The 20,178-nt window shown below is 45.5% G+C and overlaps 1 protein-coding gene across 6 annotated transcripts in view; it reads right to left on the bottom strand.

The window, feature by feature from the left end:
- Positions 1-19,699, bottom strand: part of LOC115167261 (zinc finger homeobox protein 3-like) — a 172,505-nt gene extending 152,806 nt beyond the window's left edge. For all 6 annotated transcript variants that reach the window (XM_029721498.1, XM_029721500.1, XM_029721499.1 and 3 more), the window contains exon 1: positions 19,286-19,699. The gene's annotated coding sequence lies outside the window, so the exon portion shown is untranslated. The remainder of the gene's footprint in view (positions 1-19,285) is intronic.
- Between the last annotated feature and the right edge of the window lie 479 nt (positions 19,700-20,178).

Genomic DNA, 20,178 nt, shown 5'->3' with positions numbered 1-20,178 from the left:
CAAGGACAGATCTGGACGACTCGCTCATTCGAAAAATCCCTTTGAGAAATGTAAGATTAACTTTGTATTTCACATCCGAACAACATAATCAAAAGACACATCTGATATAAAAGGAAATAAATCAAATGGAAATGGGACTTCTTAAGTACTGTGAGCACTAACACATTCATCACTTGTTTTGTCCTCTCTGCTTTAAACTAGCTGTGGTCATTAGGCACCATCTTGATTATTGGGGGAGAGCTTTGTTTATTTCTGCCCACTAACAGGCCTGTTAAGTGTCAGAGGAGGGGAGGAGAGGGGCTGAGAGAAGGGCCTGTTCCATGGAGCTCTCTTTAGAGCCAGGCAGGTTGGTTGCAGTTAAGGCCTCCACCTAGTGCTCGACAACTTTTTCTGTTGATATGCAAAGCAGTGGGGATCATTTGGGTCCCCATGGTAACAGTAGCTCTGCTTTGCACAAATGTAATGATTAATCGTGGCTTTGATAAAAATGGCCAGAATAGCTCCAACATGAACGATGCGTTGGTGTGTCCTCACCATAACACCTCCCTGCTATTGGCTGGCCAACTCAAAATTAAACATAACCTTTCATAACAGCCTAACTAGTCGTGGAGTGGTGACACACACACACACACACACACACACACACACACACACACACACACCCCTCCCTGGACACAGCTGCATATATTGCATTAAACCCTCACCGCATTTCAAATGATTTCAATCAGGCGCAGGGCGTCCATATCAGTTAATCTCCCATGCTGTCTGTCTGTCTATCCACGAGAAAGCACCCAATAATCTCTCCACTCACACTCACTTTTCTTCCCTTCTTTAATTATGCCGGGTTCAACAACAGACAGTGTCAGTATTTTGAATGAATTCCTTCTAAATTATCACTGTAATTTCGACACCCTCCATCTTGTGATGCTCGTTACTAGACGCTACATTTGCATTTGCCTCCAATCTGGGAGCTCCGCCTCCTGCATGGGCCTGTAGCTCCAAACCCAGCCCCCGGCCATTAGAGAGGCTGTGGGTTCTAGACATTATCCATACCTGTCTGTGACCCACAGAGATTCTCCCTAGACAGAGAGCAGAGCAGGGCCAGGCTCTGACAGGTCCCATATCACAGACCTATCAAAGCTATAGAGAGGACATGGATGAAGAGGGAGAGGCAGAAATCTAATATGTCTGTCTGTCCATGGCATGGTGGAGTTGGAGTGCATATGGAGGAATGTGGCCAGGACTGGGACTGACTGGGGAGAAGTGTAATTCAATCAGCAGCGCTGCGGCTTGACGCAGATTCACTTTGTCAGTTGCGCTTTACCATTAATTCATCTTTTCGAAAACAGAGACAATCCAAACAATCATTTCTTTCAACTCAAAAACCTGGCAAAGGGGGCGGGTGAAAATCTAATAACAAGGATTTGATAGGCTAACACCCCCACCCCCTATCACATCTCACCCTATCAAATAAAAGTTTGCCCTGCCTGATGTACGGACTAGGTCTGTCCATTATGTGACGTCCAATAATGGGACACAGAGGATAAATCCTGCAATTACGCCTTAACTCACCATTAGCTATATGGACAGAGAGCTTGCAGTCTGTACACTTAAACAGATTGCCTCAACACACACACACACACACACACACACACACACACACACACACACACACTGTGAGTGAGTAGTGGAATGTGTGTGGGTAAACAGTGTGTTGGGGGGGGGGGGTCCAGATGGGCAGGCGGGGAGCCCTGTCCTGGGAAAGGGTTGTTCCTCCCAGGGCCCTGATTGCACCCCTCCTCAGCACCATTCTGCCTCCTCTGCGAGTAGCAGGACTGGGCTACATGGGACTGGGCTGGGCTGAGCAGCAGAGGGTTAACCGCCCTGCACCGCCCAGTCACAGGCATGAAGTGAAACAATGAAATAATGGCTGCGAGTGAGCGGCTCAAAGGGCCTGGGTGGAGGGGGGCCCTCGGCACAGGCTCCTGCAGATGTTGCTGGGCCCGGCAGGTCACACACACATTAGCATTCCTGATGGAGGGAGCCCGGATTAGGGAGCTGAATGCCTTTCACCCTCTCTGTCAGAGCCTGAACACACCGGAGAGAGGGCCAGGGCCAAGGAGAGAAAGCACAGACAGGCCAGGAGAAAAGGGGGAAGACAGAGAGGAATAAAAGCACCTTCAGAGGAAGTTAAGGATAGACTAGTTGAGAGAAAGACTGAAATGTAGACGCTGGGGGAGAGGTGGGGAGAAAGGCAGATGGAGAGCTAGAGGGAAGGGGAAAGGCCCACAAATAGACTAAAACAGCAAATGAAAGAGTGGCATTAAATGGGCAATAAAGAGAAAGGAAGCGTGTGAGAATGTAATGCTTTTGTATGTGTGAGAGAGTATGTAGCCTTATAATGAAACATCTTCTAAGTCTATTTGTATTTGTGGCCGTGTGAGTGAATGAGCATAGACAAAAGGTGTTCTTAGTGTGTGTGTGTGTGTGTGTGTGTGTGTGTGTGTGTGTGTGTGTGTGTGTGTGTGTGTGTGCAGAGACAAAAGCTTTTGTGAATGTGTGTGTCAGGCCGTCCTCCTTTCCCAGGCCAGAGGTCCGGAGAGGCCTCATATTTCTAGCTGCTGTCAGGCCGGGGTGAGAGGGAGAGACAACGAGGAGCAGCTGCTTCTACGAGGTGCCCTGGCTCCCTCATACACGCCCTTTGATCCAGCCTGACTTGGCCAGCCAACAGTCTCCCCCAGTGTGTGTGTGTGTGTGTGTGTGTGTGTGTGTGTGTGTGTGTGTGTGTGTGTGTGTGTGTGTGTGTTTGTGTTCATGGGTGGGTGGGTGTAATTGGCGTGGTGAGGGCCACAGGTGCTGGCTACCCACGCAACCTGGCGGCGAAACCCAAGTGGCAGAACGGGGGAAAAAGCGACACCAAAACCTGATCTCTCTCTTCAGCTCTCCTTCTTTCTTTGTCTTAGCGTAAGCCAAATTATTCCCCAGGAATGCAGCAGGCCCGGTCTGAAATGGCTGTTGATTCAGCAGAGATTCAAGAATGTGGTGAGATACACACGCTCTCACACACAGACTCATACATACACACACCCACACACAACAGTTGTTTATTTGGAATAACAGGAGGCACCCCTAGTAATTTGTTTTTAATTGCAGGAGAAACGGCTGCAGAGGGATGACCTGTACATCTGCACAGCAGAGAGAGACAGAAAACAACAGCAGAGAACTACAGCTCATCCAGCTGCTCCAACTTTGTGGAGGTCAACCTTTGTCTTCAGTACCGGGGGATCTGGCCAGGCTCAAACGCCACGCTGCTAACCCATTTCGTCTCATGTCATGATGCCTGGGACTTCCACTCTATTCAAAATGGAAGGTTTCCCTCTCTCCTTCTACCTCGCCCTCTGTAGCCTGTTTGCATCTCTAGTCCCTTTCATAATTCAATCAATGGTAATTACTGACAGCACTGCTGTCATTTCTGAGGGAGGGAAGGCGGGGGAGAGAGAGAGATACGTCTCCATCAACAAGGCAGTTCATTCTGTGGGTTGGCTGTCACAGTGGAGTCACACCGTAGGACAGCTGGGCCTGGTCCTGGGTGTCCAGGAGGCACGCTGCTCCTGGCCTGGCCCTGTCCTGTCCTGGCTCTGACTCCCCTGGCCTTTTAACTACCTCATCCCCATACTGTTATTTATTTTGCTCCCCAGTATCTCTACTTGCACACTCATCTTCTGCACATCTATCAGTCCAGTGTTTAATTGCTATATTGTAATTATTTCGCCACTATGGCCTATTTATTGCCCTACCTCCCTTATCCGACCTCATTTGCACACACTGTATATAGACTTTTTCTATTGTATTATTGACTGTATGTTTGTTTATTCCATGTGTAACTCTGTGTTGTTGTTTGTGTCGCACTGCTTTGCTTTATCTTGGCCAGGTCACAGTTGTAAATGAGAACTTGTTCTCAACTAGCCTCCCTGGTTAAATAAAGGTGAAATAAAAATAAAATAAAGAAATCAGCCATCAATACTATTTATTCCAGAGTGCGTGGGGTCATCAAGGCAGCTCCCAATGCTGCTCCGATCAGCCAAGACAGACACCATCAAAAGCACAGTGCTGAGGCGCTCACAGAGTCTGTAATATAGCGTCTTTCACCTCCCCACCTGACGTACAAACACATGTACAAACACATGTACAAACACATGTACAAACACATGTACAAACGCATGTAGAGGAGGTCAGGAAAAGGTAACCCAGTGTAATATCTTTACCTGTTTCAAAAATGTAAGCATTTTTTTTTTATAAAAAAATTACAAATACAGTGAATCTGCAAGTTAAGTTTTATTTGTGTGAGTTTACTCTGATAGTACACATGCAGCAATGCTATAAAGGACAGATAGACTATGGTAACAGTGTGCATAAGCATTGACAGTAGGCCTGAGGAAGCCTGGGCCTCTAGTAGGAGCCTCTGCTGCCTGTGTGCTCCCAGCTCCCCTGCTGTCCTTACTCCTCCTGCCTGCCAGCCCCTGACGACAGCTAGCGCAGGGAGACGACACCGGAGCACAATGACGAGCCCTGCCATTTGTCAGTTAAGATTGGTGTACCTTTGTCCCCAGTCAATGACTGTCAGTAGCTCTACAAGTTAATATTTGCTTCCGTCTGCTCATAAATTTGCATGGCATTAAAAACCTGACCTAAATGCATTTTTAACACCCCCAGTAATTAGCAGAGCATTTCATAGTAGGAGGGAGAGAGATAACAGGCTACTGATTCCTCCATGTCTGACTGTGACCTGGCTGGGCTGGGAGAGAAAAGAAGAGAGGAGAACAGGATGGGAGGCAAGGATGAAAAGAGAGAATAAACAGGGCTGGTGTACTGCCTCTTTAATCTAGTACATTAACTCTACACTACACCACATGGGGAGGAGCCAGCATGAAGGGAAATAGCCCCTCCAACACAAAGGGGGAGTGTCAATGAGGGGGCAATAAGGAAAGACAATGAGTAAACAAGCTGGGGAAGTCCAGAACAGGGCTGGCGTGTTAGTAAAACTCCCTGTCTCTCCTCTCCTCATCCAGGCTGGCACTGACACAATAGCCCCAGTGTAATTAGCCACCCAATTGGTTGTTTAGCATTTGCATATAAATGCCCTCACAGGCCAGTGCTAAACACGCTGACACAAGCTGTGCCCAAAACAGACGTTCGCCATACCTCTTCCCCTCTAGGGGATCCCAGGGGCCCTCTTGTAACAGGGTAGTCCCCCCCTCCCTGCGCCTCGTGCCTGCTCTGGCTGCAGGCTGGTACTCATGGCATGGCATAAGTGAATGGAGCGGTGTAGTAAAGGGTAGCCAGGTACTCGACTTCACTTGGTTCCTGTTTCTAGTGAGGTTGTGAAACAGTGCAGCCAGGCTTCCTGTTGAAGGCCCACACAGCCGGTCGTCATGACAAAGTACACTTTCTGACACTAGCCACAGTACTGGGGGGATAAACAGGGGGGTGCAGGTGGTGTGTACACACATACACGCACGCACCACACACACACACACACACAAACATACACACACACTCCCTCTACAGCACACACACATGCACCGGATTGTCCTGAGGAAACCAGAGGTCTGAGGAGTGTGAGAAAGTGTGTTCTCTGCTGATCAGGGTCAAAACACACAGGCTTGTTTAATGTGACCTGACTTACACAGAGAAGGAGAGAGAGGAGAGATAGGGGGATTTGGCAGAGCAGACCAAGCTCAGAGATTAGACGAGTCAGTCAGACCACTTTTACACTGTGCTTCACATTGAAGAGGAGATACACCAGATGCGATGCTTTAACCGTGTCTATAAATCTAGAGTTTCTATACATAATGTTGGAACAATGTCTTTGTATAAGGGCTCTTTTGTTCACCCATTTACATGTCATTTTCTGTCCACACTGTTGTTATGACAATGGTGATTCATAAAGAAAGCTAAAGAACGGAAGGAAGTGATGGGACTGGTGTCTGTGCCCCCCCCCCCCTATCCTCGCCAATATAAACAAAGCCTGTGTCACCTACAAACTGGCCCTGCTGCTGAGAGGGGACAAGAGCCAGAGCCTCTCTCCCAGGCTTGCTAATAACTAGTCTGCTCTGGCACAGAATAGAAGAGAGAACCACCGCACAGAGGGGACACTTCCTGTTTCATCCCCCAGCCCTGAGCAACCCTCCACAGGCCTCTACAGCCCCAGAGAGCAGGCCCCGGGAGCCCTGCTGGAGGCAGGTAGGAAGAGAGCTGTGTTAGCGCCGGAGGCCTGGTTCTCACCTGCAACGATGCAGCCTGTTTCTCCACACTGGGACAGGACTCAACATGAGGGAACACCTGGCTTATAGAGCACAGAGGAGAATTGAGGCCAAACCTAAACCTACCACCATGCTCTCACTCTGTCCTACACAGAACACCTCACCTGATCTGCAGAAACCACATTGAGCCTCAGTAGAGATGTTACACAAATTAGCAAGCCTAAGCTCTGTGGCAATTTCTACATTTCCAGCAACCACAGGCGATTAACAACCTACTCCAAAGGAAACCTGCTTAAACATTGCCCTGAAGTCGTTGACTACTGAGAGAGCCAGAGAGGAAGAGAGAGTGATAGAGTGTGTGTGTGTGGGCAGGCGGGGGGGCGTGCAAAAAAAAAGACTGTCGCTACAAAGAACACTGGCACCTGACAACTAAATACTGATAGAATTCAGGCTTTGAGCTCCCAGCCCAACGCTCACCTCTGGCTGACCTGGTGAATGTGTCCAGGCTGTGTTCAGTTCCTCTGCTGCTTCACACAGCTTCACACAGCAACACTTCACTGCTATTTGTTTATGCCTGCATTCAACAAGAAGGCCGTGAAAAGACAGAGATAAACGGATACTAAGTCATTCTACCACGGGAGGAGGAACTCATCATTAGATGCAGTAGAACGTCAGAGGCTGTGTTTTGTTTTCACATGCCATCTACAAATAGGCCACAGTTCTCTGCTGCTGTACGCATCATTATGAATGTTATCACACAGCTGTATGAAGCTAGGTTCTGATCAGCCTTATCAAGCTAGGTTATGATCAGCCGTATGAAGCTAGGTTCTGATCAGCCGTATCAAGCTAGGTTATGATCAGCCGTATGAAGCTAGGTTCTGATCAGCCGTATGAAGCTAGGTTCTGATCAGCCGTATAAAGCTAGGTTATGATCAGCCGTATGAAGCTAGGGTCTGATCAGCCATATGAAGCTAGGCTCTGATCAGCCGTATGAAGCTAGGTGCTGATCAGCCGTATGAAGCTAGGTTCTGATCAGCCATATGAAGCTAGGTTCTGATCAGCCGTATGAAGCTAGGTTCTGATCAGCCGTATGAAGCTAGGTTCTGATCAGCCGTATGAAGCTAGGATCTGATCAGCCGTATGAAGCTAGGTGCTGATCAGCCGTATGAAGCTAGGTTCTGATCAGCCGTATGAAGCTAGGTTCTGATCAGCCGTATGAAGCTAGGTTATGATCAGCCGTATGAAGCTAGGTTCTGATCAGCCGTATGAAGCTAGGTGCTGATCAGCCGTATGAAGCTAGGTTCTGATCAGCCATATGAAGCTAGGTGCTGATCAGCCGTATGAAGCTAGGTTCTGATCAGCCATATGAAGCTAGGTTCTGATCAGCCATATGAAGCTAGGTGCTGATCAGCCGTATGAAGCTAGGTGCTGATCAGCCGTATGAAGCTAGGTTCTGATCAGCCATATGAAGCTAGGTTCTGATCAGCCATATGAAGCTAGGTGCTGATCAGCCGTATGAAGCTAGGTTCTGATCAGCCATATGAAGCTAGGTTCTGATCAGCCGTATGAAGCTAGGTGCTGATCAGCCGTATGAAGCTAGGTGCTGATCAGCCGTATGAAGCTAGGTGCTGATCAGCCGTATGAAGCTAGGTGCTGATCAGCCGTATGAAGCTAGGATCTGATCAGCCGTATGAAGCTAGGTGCTGATCAGCCATATGAAGCTAGGGACTGCCGTTACAGGGCAGAAGCTGAAGGAAATTCAGCAGCAACCAGACGGGCTCCGTGACGTCACAAAGCCAGGGTCACCAGTCTGTCACGGCCGTCTACCCTGGTGTCGGTCCCCCGAGGCCTGCCTGGGACCCCAACCCCCCTCTAGACCCACGCCCCAAACCCCCAGCACAGCACAGCCCTGTGCCGGGGTAAGTGAACCTCCAAATGAAAACCAAACAGTCATGGGAGTGAGGGATGATGCATGTTGAATATGAAAAGGCCAGGAGGACGCTGTCGTCTGTCACCACCACGCCAGACACCGGACACAATACAGTGACCAGAGCGTGGCTAGCCCAAACACACGGAAGGGGTGGGGGAGAGGCAGAAGGTCTGTCATTAGCTTCACTAGGGTGTGTGTGTGTGTGTGTGTGTGTGTGTGTGTGTGTGTGTGTACACGTCTGCGTCTGCATGCGTCTCCTCCTCCTCAGGCCAAACACATACAGCTCCAGTACTGGGTGCTACTGTGTGGGAGTCTGCATCTCTCTAATCAATTTATTATGAGGCTCTGAGGTCCTCGTGTTTGTTCATTTAACACAGGAAAAATGAGCAAGTAGCATTTGTTTTAGGTACAGTGAGAGAGAGAGAGAGAGAGAGAGAGAGAGAGAGAAATGGAGCGAGGGATGGTGGGGAGGAGGAGAAGTGAGTGGGGAAGCATACAGGACAGACGCCCTTCATCTGACAGTGGATGTGTAATAATGTGGCTTTGAGGAAGTGTTGATTTAATTGCAGCCCAGTGCAACGCTTAATACAGTCTGTAGGACACCTGGCATAAACAGGTTCCACCCAGGAGAGAGGAGGGAGGACAGGGGCAATTAAACCCCCCCAGCCAATCAGATGGCTCTCCTGACATCTCCTGTTTGACATCTAAATGCTCATTTGATGAGAGGAGACAGAGACAGACAGCGTATTTCTCCTTTTTCAATTACAATGTCTGCAAGAGGACAATGTGATATAAACAATCATCAATGCTATCCATAACAATTGCACCAGCACCATACGTGGAAGCCTTACCATAATGTAGGGCCCACCCAAAATAATGATATTACTGTGTGTCTCCTTTATACCACTATCCCCATAGCTATTACCATTACTGACAATACAACATCACATAAAATAACAAAACACTGAAGAAAAACTGATCATGTTGCCTCATTGTGTATAAATATAGTATATCTCATCATAAATGAATAACAAGGTGGCAGAAAAAATGTATAATGCAACAACAGCATTATGAACAAGTCTATGTAAAAATGTAATTTGAAACTAAAATGGAATCGTTTCCTCTCCTCTGTGGTTGTGTTAATAGAGAGCTCTAAAAAGGCACCAAAATGGCTGCAGCACTCGGGACAGATCTGATGTCTGAACACACATTCAGAGAGGGGGGCAGACATTGGCCTTGACATTTTCACACACACACACACACACACACACACACACACACACACACACACACACACACACACACACACACACACACTACAGCACTAACCCAACACAGTAGCTAAAAAGATAGCTAGCGTTTCAACTGAACACAATGCTATAGCATTACCTTTATGTTCATGAAATACAAGCAGGGCCATTGCATTGAAATGACTTTAATGATCAATGTAAATATGCAGCACTTATGCTGAATGTCTCTAGATATTAAAACAATTATTTCATGACAATAGCTGTAAATGCTTCCGTGTTTACATTCACTGAATGTTTCTACTTGGATCAACAAAACACAACACATATTTATATTAGGTACCTGTATAATGTCTGACAATGAGCAGGACAATGTAATGACTGACAGAACAGTACCACAGTCAACTAATGCTTAGAAGTATCAGCTACATGCATTTCAAGCACCAGTGTGCATTGTGAGACACAATAAAAAATATATCAAAAAGATATCATTTGCATGGTACTCATTAGCGCTCGCTGTACTAGAAAACAAAAATTGCATTAAATAATGAGCTGGTCTGAGAATGCTAGAGGAAAGAAGGTAGTTAGCAACGTGTGTGTGCGAGCGTGAACGCGGTGAAAGCCCAGTGGACGGCTGCCATCAGAGGGCTAGGGAGGCTGCAGCACTTAGAGGCCATTTTATTGCTTTGCTGTGGTCAAGTGAGGTGCACCGAGCTCAATTCCACCGCAACAATGGCAAAGAGGGCCGCAGAGACAAAGGGGGCTATCCCTGCTTCTTAACCCCTTCACTGCTGCCCCGACGGCCCCCTGAACAGGGGGATAACAACAACAGACCACCGACAAGGAACCCGGAGAGAATGATAATATTACATAAATACTACACCGGCCACAATGGCTGTCAAATGCATGCATGCATACACACACTGAGTCTCATCACGTGCATAGCGTACTCTAAGCCCAGGAGGTGAGATGCTAGGGATGTGAATAGCTCGAGAGCAGTCGTCGTTTCCTGAGCGTCAGACAGAAATAGTAGATGCTAGAGTCCCATCAGGCCTACCGTTGAGAGCAGGCCTCACACTCCAGGAGACTGGAGGTTAGGGAGCATAGCTGCTACCACCTCTCTCTCTCTCGCTCCATCCGTCTCTCTCCGTCTGTTCTCTATTTCTCTATCCGTCTCTCTTTATCTCTCCCACTCTCTCTCTCTCTCTGCCCCATAGGGGACCTGGACAGGCTGCCGCACATTTGCAAGTGAATCACGCTTTTTGTTCGTTTTTTTTTTACCCAGAAAAAGGGAAAGTGGGTGAGTGAGGGAGAGGGGGGCACCTCCAATCCCTACTTTCTTTTGTTCTCTCTCTAATCCTGAGGAGGATAAGCTGTGAGGTACACAGAGAGGAAGTGCAATGGGCCTGCTGGGGTCCAACACATCCCCACCACGCATTCCTGAAGCCCAACCTAGACCCGGCCCGACCCAGCCATGAGACTGGGACTGGGACAGCCCCACACGGCCACCTCTGCTATAGCCACTGAATCATAGTACTAACTGACTGGAAACACACAGCACTGCTAGCCTCTCAAATTAATGCTACTTCTACCTGAAAATAAAAAGAATATCCAGCAGAAATTAATATTGCGTAAAAAACAGGTATTTGTTTAAAGAAATCCATTGACATCTCAAATATAGTAGCATAAACAAAACAAGAACGTACATGGATAATACCTTGGATGGATAATACCACCTGAACAAATAGACTAACACCATTAGGCAAATATATCTGGAATTTTCAAATTGTGTCATGTGAGTTAGACGTGGAGTTATGGGAGGATTGTAATGGAGGCAGGAAGGGACTGTCTGACTGTCACTGGCTCTTTCTCTGTCCTCACTCCCTCCCCGCCCGGCCCACTGACCGACAGAGGCCATCGCTGCAGCTGACAGGCTTGCATGCTCGCGCGCTCACACACACACACACACACACACACACACACACACACACACACACACACACACACACACACACACACACACACGCAGTCAAAGCAAATCCTGTTGCATCCTTGAGCTAGCAAGCCGTAAAACAGTGAGGGCATAATGACATCTGCTGTGGATGGACGTATGAACAGATCACCTGACTTAAATTCAGAAAAAATGATATTCCTACTGGAACCATTTACCATAGTATTCATGAATTAATCATTATAATATTATTTATTTAAATTGACAGAAAATCATATTTCTGCCTTTGTATATGCTGTCATTTTTTTATATATAAATATTGTTATTAAATATTAAAATAATCAAAAGGATATAACCACATTAGAAAAAGGAATATTGTATTAATGCTGCTTGTCTCTTAAAAAAATTACAGAATTATGCAATTAATCCCAAAATATGAATTAATGAAATGTCATAACACATGGCCTTTCTGGAACCTGGTGTACACAGCACACACGACACACACACACCTGACACACACACACACACACACACACACACACACACACACACACACACTTTCTTCGCTGGGGAGTCTCACTCCGTGAATTTTTAATAGCAGCATTTCAGTTACATAATGCACATTTGACTAGCACTGACAATAGCATATTACTGATAGACACGGCGTAACTAACAAAACAATAAGTGGACAGGAATCGCTGCATGGAGCACAAGTATACGCAGAGGAAGAGGAAGAAGACGACAAAGAAAGAGAGGAGGATGAAAAGAGGGTGAGCGTGTCATCAGAGTCACAGGCCAGAAGGCTCCATGCATTGTTCCATGGTTCAGTGTGGGGAGAGAAAGGCGACCTCTGTCTGTGTGTCCACCATGTTTTATGCATTCTGTCCTTTGTGATGATAAGCGCCGAGGGTGGAATGCTGGTCTCCGGGGTCCAGGAGAGGGGTGGGCGCTAGGCTGGGCCTGGCCGGGGGCGTGTGTGTGTGTGTGTGTGTGTGTGTGTGTGTGTGTGTGTGTGTGTGTGTGTGTGTGTGTGTGTGTGTGTGTGTGTGTGTGTGGGGGGGGGGGGGTGCAGAGATCAATTGGGCAGCCCCTGGTGTGCTCCCTGTCGCCCGGGTACGTAGCTACGTAGGCTAAATACGCAAGCTGCATGGCCCGCCTGCACAGCGGGAAGCTACAGCCAGCCGCTGCTGTCCTGAAAATGAGACACGACCTTAGCTGCTATGCCACTGCTGTCCTAGCCTCCACTAGCTGCTAACCCGCTATGCTACTGCTGTTCTAGCCTCCGCTAACCGGCTATGCTACTGCTGTCCTAGCCTCCACTAGCTGCTAACCCGCTATGCCACTGCTGTCCTAGCCTCCACTAGCTGCTAACCCGCTATGCTACTGCTGTTCTAGCCTCCGCTAACCGGCTATGCTACTGCTGCCCAAGCCTCCGCATGCCGCTAACCTGCTATGCTACTACTTCTCCGGCACTCGTCTGCATCACATCACACAGCACTCGTGGACCAGTCCCTGCCAGAATAGAACACCCTAGCAACATGCCTTAACACTGCTATACAACCATCACACACATCACTACACACTGATGGGGGAAATGACAGGAGCTACCAGTGCTTCTGTTTTTTCAGTGTGTGTTTTTGTAATAAAAATGTAATAATCAGAAATGATTTGTACAAATCATATCCCTAACATTAACGTTAGCGTGTACACAGTAAACAGATAATGTGCAATAGCAACGGTATTTTCTAATGATTAGATTGCTAATTATGCTGATTGAGAAGTGTGTCTCATTTTAAACATACACACACATACTTCCACATGTGTATGGCATAGAACATCTGTATTTGTTTTCAGAAAAGTATAAATCACTCTCAATAACCATGTTTGCATTTGGATGAAAATCTGGGTGTAGCTATATGCATTCTAATAGGAGCACTAGGTGTAACTCCCAATCCGCACAGACCAGCTAGTATTTTTACCTAGTGCTATATAAATGACAAAGGAGGCCGAGTGGCCAACGTGGAAGGCCACCTATAGCTGCTTAAACATGGAAAAGCGTATAGGAATTCGTACCTATAAATCCGTATCTAAACCTCTTGTCTCTCTAGCACATTAATCAGGTGAGGTGTGGGTTTTTTGGTTCCTCTCGTTCTCTTTCTCAAGTTCAGACATATTACCAAACAAAACGCGTCTGCTTTGTTTTGTATTTTGAAGATATGTCAGCGATAATACCCAACAGCTCATGTGGTGTTTAAGCACAGACAGAAGTAATATTCACAGGGGGGGTCGCCTGCACTTTATAAGGATTACTCTGAAATTCTCTCAAATTGACGACATGACATTGCACACCTCCACCTAAAAAGGAATAACAACACAAAAAAAGAGCAGACACACACATACAGTACACACACCTTCCCAGGTGTCAATCTACCCCACAATGATTTATAGAATGTTAACACAATAACATATTGTGAAACAGCAAACCACAGAAATTCCTGCCAACTTCACTTCAAGAACATAAAAGAACGACAGCAAGAACAAGAGCTCAAAAAGAGGACAGGGAACAGGGAGGGGAAATTGACTGAAAATCGGTTCGCTGCTGGCATAGAGGAGCTCTCGTGGTGATTTGGGGCTGCCTGGAGCAGAAACCAGGTAGAGCATGCACACACACACACACACACACACACACACACACACACACACACACACACACACACACGCACACACACCTAAGAATCACTGTCATCTCCTAGCCCCCTCCCCTTGCCCCCCCCACCCCATGTCCCACCCCCAGTCCGCTCCTTAATGACACGGCTGACACGTATGCCCCTGGCCTGGGCTATGGTACAACTGGAAGAACAGGTCCTGGCTGTACAAGCTTGCATATTCAAAACCATAATCTGTAATCTGAGCCAGTGCTGCTGCTAAACTCATTTACACACAGCCCTACAGCAAATGGAGGAGGGAGACGCTTTAGCTTCTTTCTCTCTCCAGTGCTATCAATGGAAAACTAATCTACACAAATATATGCACATTTATACTATCCTCACCCTTACAGCAGTTCAACCCAGTGTAAAAGTAATTTCTCATAAATACAATCACAACAAAATCTAAGATTGTGATAAATAAACTAAAATAATCTAAAATAATTAACTGGTTTAAATGAATGTAATAATAATACCAAAAATATTATTAATAATAATAATAATAGTAACAATAATAATAGTTCATTTATATAATTAATAAGACATCATTACTGATGTAAATTATTGAAATATCAATGTATTAGGCATCATCGTTGGGAAAAAAATATTTTTGGGAGGAAAAAATAAACCTTTTTGGATTTGATTTGGCAACGTGACCAACGGTTGGCGAATATATTGTGCTAGTCCATGCGTTGCCTGCCCCTTAGCGGCCTGGCGCTGGCCCAAAGTGGGCTCTCTCTGACTAGGGACATGGCAAAGAGCTTCCCTAGGGGTGCTGCCAGCTCCTGAGAGCAAGGGAGAGAGGGAGAGAGGGAGAGAGAGAGAGAGAGAGAGAGAGAGAGAGAGAGAGCGAGAGGGAGGAGGGGGCAGTAGACGACCAGGGTAACTGTCTCTCTGCCTCACGTTACCCTGTAACCAAGTCACCGCTCTCCTCTTATTTCATCACTACTAAACCCCTTATTTCTGTTCCCCTCCAATCACATGCCCACATAGGACCTGCACACTCAGACACACCAATCACATGCCCAAATAGGACCTGCACACTCAGACACACCAATCACATGCCCACATAGGACCTGCACACTCAGACACACCAATCACATGCCCAAATAGGACCTGCACACTCAGACACACCAATCACATGCCCAAATAGGACCTGCACACTCAGACACACCAATCACATGCCCAAATAGGACCTGCACACTCAGACACACCAATCACATGCCCAAATAGGACCTGCACACTCAGACACACCAATCACATGCCCAAATAGGACCTGCACACTCAGACACACCAATCACATGCCCAAATAGGACCTGCACACTCAGACACACCAGTAATCAAATATTCTCATGGAACCGGACATAGGGAGATAACGCAGGTAGTATCACAGGATAGACCAATAGGGCTTCATCTACAGACTATCACTGAAACAGGAACCTCAATCAAATACCTAACGTCCCCAGACTACTGACTATTCACTGCTTATGATATTAGAAACAAAGATCACCATGAAGAACAACAGAACTGTGATACTAATGTTCTTACTCCTAGTATATTACCACTTGTAATAACAGTAATAATGTTGATAATAAACATCATACTAATAATGATGATAATTACAATTATGGAACATTTCACATTTTATCAACAGCATCAGTTACATGTCCATATCATAATTCCTGGCAGAATACATACCCTATTTTACACATAGAGTAATAGAACATTCTGCCAGATGTGCTGGCATTCATATACTGCAGGCTACGCGTTCTGTCCTATTACGTGTATCCTATGGTTTAACACCATTATCTAACATTACACGGTGATAGTGAATAGTAAAGTACAACATTTAACTATGGGTAAAGACAAACTACAAGTGTACAAATTTACACAAAATATGTTTTTATGTAAATATATCTATAAAATAAATATTGTTCTATTTCAACATAAACAAACTGTGTGACTGACAATGAAAGACCTTAAAACAAAATATAGTCTTGAGATACATGCAATAAAATCCTTGTCGATAAATGTAATTCAAAATATATATGTAAATTGAGGATCATGCTTTAAGTCCCTCTCCTTCCGTCTGTCAAGGATTAACGGAACATAATACTTTACAAAAACACAACCCTGGTCATTACTAATGAATTGGAAATCAAAGTTGAGTATTTACAATGATATTCAGTGTGCTGTAGCTATCTATGCTGAAAACATAGTTCCTCGTGACACCTACCCAACCCACAGTCCCCTTAAGCAGAATACACAGCATGGTCAGACAGATACAGTGGTTTACCAAATGCACATACTACACCTAACCATAATGTCTGCTATGTGATTCTAACAGAGTTCAGCACAAGGAAACCAAGAACCATCTAAAACTCCCATTACACCATACCTGAGCTGGTAAATGCAGCTGACATAAATATTATACAATGGATAATTACTTTTCAAAATATCAAAAGGCATCAAAATAATCCTAATCTGTAGTATACATATTGTAGTTACTTTTCAAATGTTTCTACCAAAGGTTTTGATATCAAATCCAGGAGTCTTCTAAGAGCAAGTGAGATGACACCGAGGAGCGTTGCTATTTGTTTTGTAAAGGAGGAGGACAGAGAGATCGAGAGAGGAGAGAGAGGGGCGAGGGAAAGAGAGATGGCGAGAGGAGAGGGAGTCCTGGCTATATTTTCTTCCCTATGTCACGCCTGTAATTATTGCCCAACCTACGTCTACAGAGCAGAGATACACAACAACAGACTTACAGGCCCAAAATCTACTGCTCCAAGTTTTCCCTCCTGAAATATAGAAATAATAATATAAGCAAAAAAATAAAGAGGCAGGGGGTATTATATTCTCTCTTGCAGTAAAAAAAACGTCTCCACTGCGCCTGCTAGTATATTTGTTTTCCCTCTCTCCCACTACTATCCTCTGAGTCCTGGACATACTGCTGGTCTGAGTTATCTATGCGGGAGCTACTGGCCCCTCTAGTTGGGGCAAGTCTGAAAGGTGTTAGGATCTGTTTCCCTGCCCTCTTCCCTGATTCCTTCTCCATGGCCCATGGCTATCTGACCCCTTCTATCCCTCTCCTCCCACCCCCTCCCTCATTCGCTCTCCTTCTCTTTCTGTCTTTCCCCTACTCTCTGTCTGAGTCTCCAAACCCCATTATTATACTTTCCTTCATCCTACTAGAAACCCATAGAAACATTTGTATAGTGTTTCTCTCCTGTTTACCAAACTAGAAGCATGTTTTTTATCTTGCACTTGCTGACCCCCACAATCTCAGTGTTATGCTTTGTGTGACCCCTCAACGTAACCCCCCCACCCCTCTCCTTTCCCCCAGTCTCACTCTCCCACTGCCTTCCCTCAGCTGTTTGTGTAGGGCTTTTCCTTCTTTCCTTTTTATCTCTCTTGCACTCACTCAGTGACCTCTGCTCCCCTGTTTCTTGCCGTCTGACCCCCAACCTTTCAACCTCCCCCTCTTTCTCCCCCAAACCAGCACATCCCTGCCTTGCCTTAGCTTGCAAAACGCTTTTCTTTTCCATCCCTCTGTCGCGAAAACTCGTCGGGCTGCCTCATTCTTTCACTCTTTCTTCGAGAGTCCTCCATTTCGTCCCTGTGTTCTATGTTTTCTGTACTTTTTGGGCATCTTGGCACTGCATTCTGGGTCTTAAACGTCGGAAGGTCAATAGTATTTCCGCTTTTTCCTGTCTATCCGTCCGTCTCCTGGAGGGACTAGTTATATTCTCACTCAAACCTAATCGGTCCCAGCGTCGTGTTACTAGTCGATGTATTGCTTATCAATTCAAATCTGGCCTATGTTTAGATATTTTTAGTAAAATTCTCAAGTCATATTTTTTTCTATACAATCCGTCGTGTATGAATAATCTATTTCTTCTGACAGTAATGCATCCAAAGTTGATTTAGTCTCGTGTCTGGTTGTTTTAGAAAAGAAATAGTTAGGTTTACTTTAGAAATCAGTAATAAGCTTGTTATTATTACGCAAGGAACCATGTTAGGTGATAGAATAACGTTATACAATAGCTTTAGAGTTTTCATTGATAATGTTTCCTTTTTGTAGGCCTATCTAGTATAATGTTTGTTATGAAGGTAAGCTATATCCGGTGGGAAGGAAATGTTATATTATTGCTCTTACTTATTCCATAAAAATCCATACGAGCTGTCATCTGTCTCGTCGGACAGCCAACCTATTCTGTAAATCCCTTTCTCTGCTCGCATGACCATTCTATTCTTTCCATGCAACCCGCAGCTCAACTCTGTGCCTCGGCTATGGGCTCTCCCGTACCCGAGGTCTTACTGATCCGCTCTTGTCATGAAACACACTAGACTTGCAAAACACACACACACATAGGCCTGCCGATCGATTTGCATGTGACTCCGTCAGGGAATCAGCAAGAATCGACTTTAACATCGCTTCAAAGAAGCAAACAGGAATGAAAAATAAAAGAAAATGATGGACAAAGTGGGGAGAGTGAAAAGTAGAGGAATTGAGATGTAAAGCGGGGCGGAGGGAAATACACATGTAAGAAACGAATCGGAAAGTGAAAATGTTGCTTAACATAAAGGATTTTATCAACCCGTGATGGTGCTGAAAACAGCGGACAGAACAAGTGGCATATCTGTCAAAATAAGAACGCGGGCGGTGTTTCTCTTTCGCGGGACGTACACGGACCCACAAGCTGGACTAATGTGCTCTTTTCCTGGCTACGCTCATGTGCAGCTCCCGCTACCCTCCGTAGGCTGAATGTAACCCTTTCACATCGTAATCGTCCTCAAAATGTGTTTCTTGACACCAATAAGACTTCTCTATCTTTCCTGATTCCATCGAAAAGCACAAATGTGCTTTTAAATTCATGTTTTTTGTGGTCTACTGCTTGGAGAGGAATCGCTGTCTTGACCATTTATTTTCTTCCAGTCATGAGGAGAACGAGGACGAACGCAGATGTAAACACAGGTAATGATACGAATAAAACCGAGAATAAACAAAACTACTTGCATGAATATAACTTGAGATCGCCTGTCATTTCTCAGAATGTGAGAATAGTGAAGATCGGCGCGTATCTGGATAATAGGAGAAACCTTCGGTTAGCCCACTACCAAAAGTGAAAAGAATCGAATCGTAGAAACATCGAGAGAGGAAAAGAGAGAAACGCAAAGTTGTAACTTACAATTTTTCGCTGCCGCTTTGTGATCCTTGCTTTTTAATCCAGTATTGAGACGATTCGGCTAAAGATCCCATCAAGGCAGTCCCTTTTGGTCAGTTTGCGTTTAGGATGGCAAAAGAAAGATCATTGTTGTTGCGGAGTGTAAAAAAACCAAGTATTAGTTGTATAGGGCAATATAAAAATAATTTGAATGCAAAGCAGGCGATGAGTCTTGTGTTAGAGGGAGCGAGGAAGAGGTGAAAGTGAGATCTGATGATTGAAAAGAAAAAAACTCTTTGGATCTTTATTCCTGCTAATTAGTTTCCTGCAAAAAATGGCTGTGATTAATTCAGTGCGCATGTGCTTCATTACACAGGCACGACGGGAAGGGCTAATTAGCCACCTTCTGGATCAATAAGATTCAGCAAAGGAGAGAGCTAGGGAGAGAGAGAGGAAGGGAGGGAGAAAGAGGAGGGAGGGAGGGATGGATGGATAGATGGAAGAAGAAAAAGAGGAAAGTAATGATCAGGAATTGAAAATATGGAATTAAGTACAGCGGAAAGTAAGAGTTTGATTAGAAGGAAGACAGTGAAAGTTAATACTGGAGTCGACGCCACAGCCGCGGCAAAGCACGCAATACCCCGCACTTCGCTGCATTTTGCCCGTTCTTTTTAGTTTTTTAACATTAGGCTGTAACGCATTTATATTTCTTATTATTAACATATTTATATAAAAACACAGTAATAGCCTATATTCATTGTTACATTTTCCTACATTGTCACTTGTGTTAGTAGTGAGATTAGATGCAATCTGAGACAGCAGTGCTGACTGCAGGAGTTTGAGATACTTTTTAAATGTATTTATAAAACTTATAGACACAAGTCAATATTTTTATGATAGGCTACAGTTGGACAGTA

This window comes from Salmo trutta, chromosome 29 (assembly GCF_901001165.1).
Source record: "Salmo trutta chromosome 29, fSalTru1.1, whole genome shotgun sequence".
Taxonomy (NCBI): domain Eukaryota; kingdom Metazoa; phylum Chordata; class Actinopteri; order Salmoniformes; family Salmonidae; genus Salmo; species Salmo trutta.
Note: the sequence above shows the minus strand (reverse complement) of the source record. Positions and strands in the feature narration are given on the sequence as shown.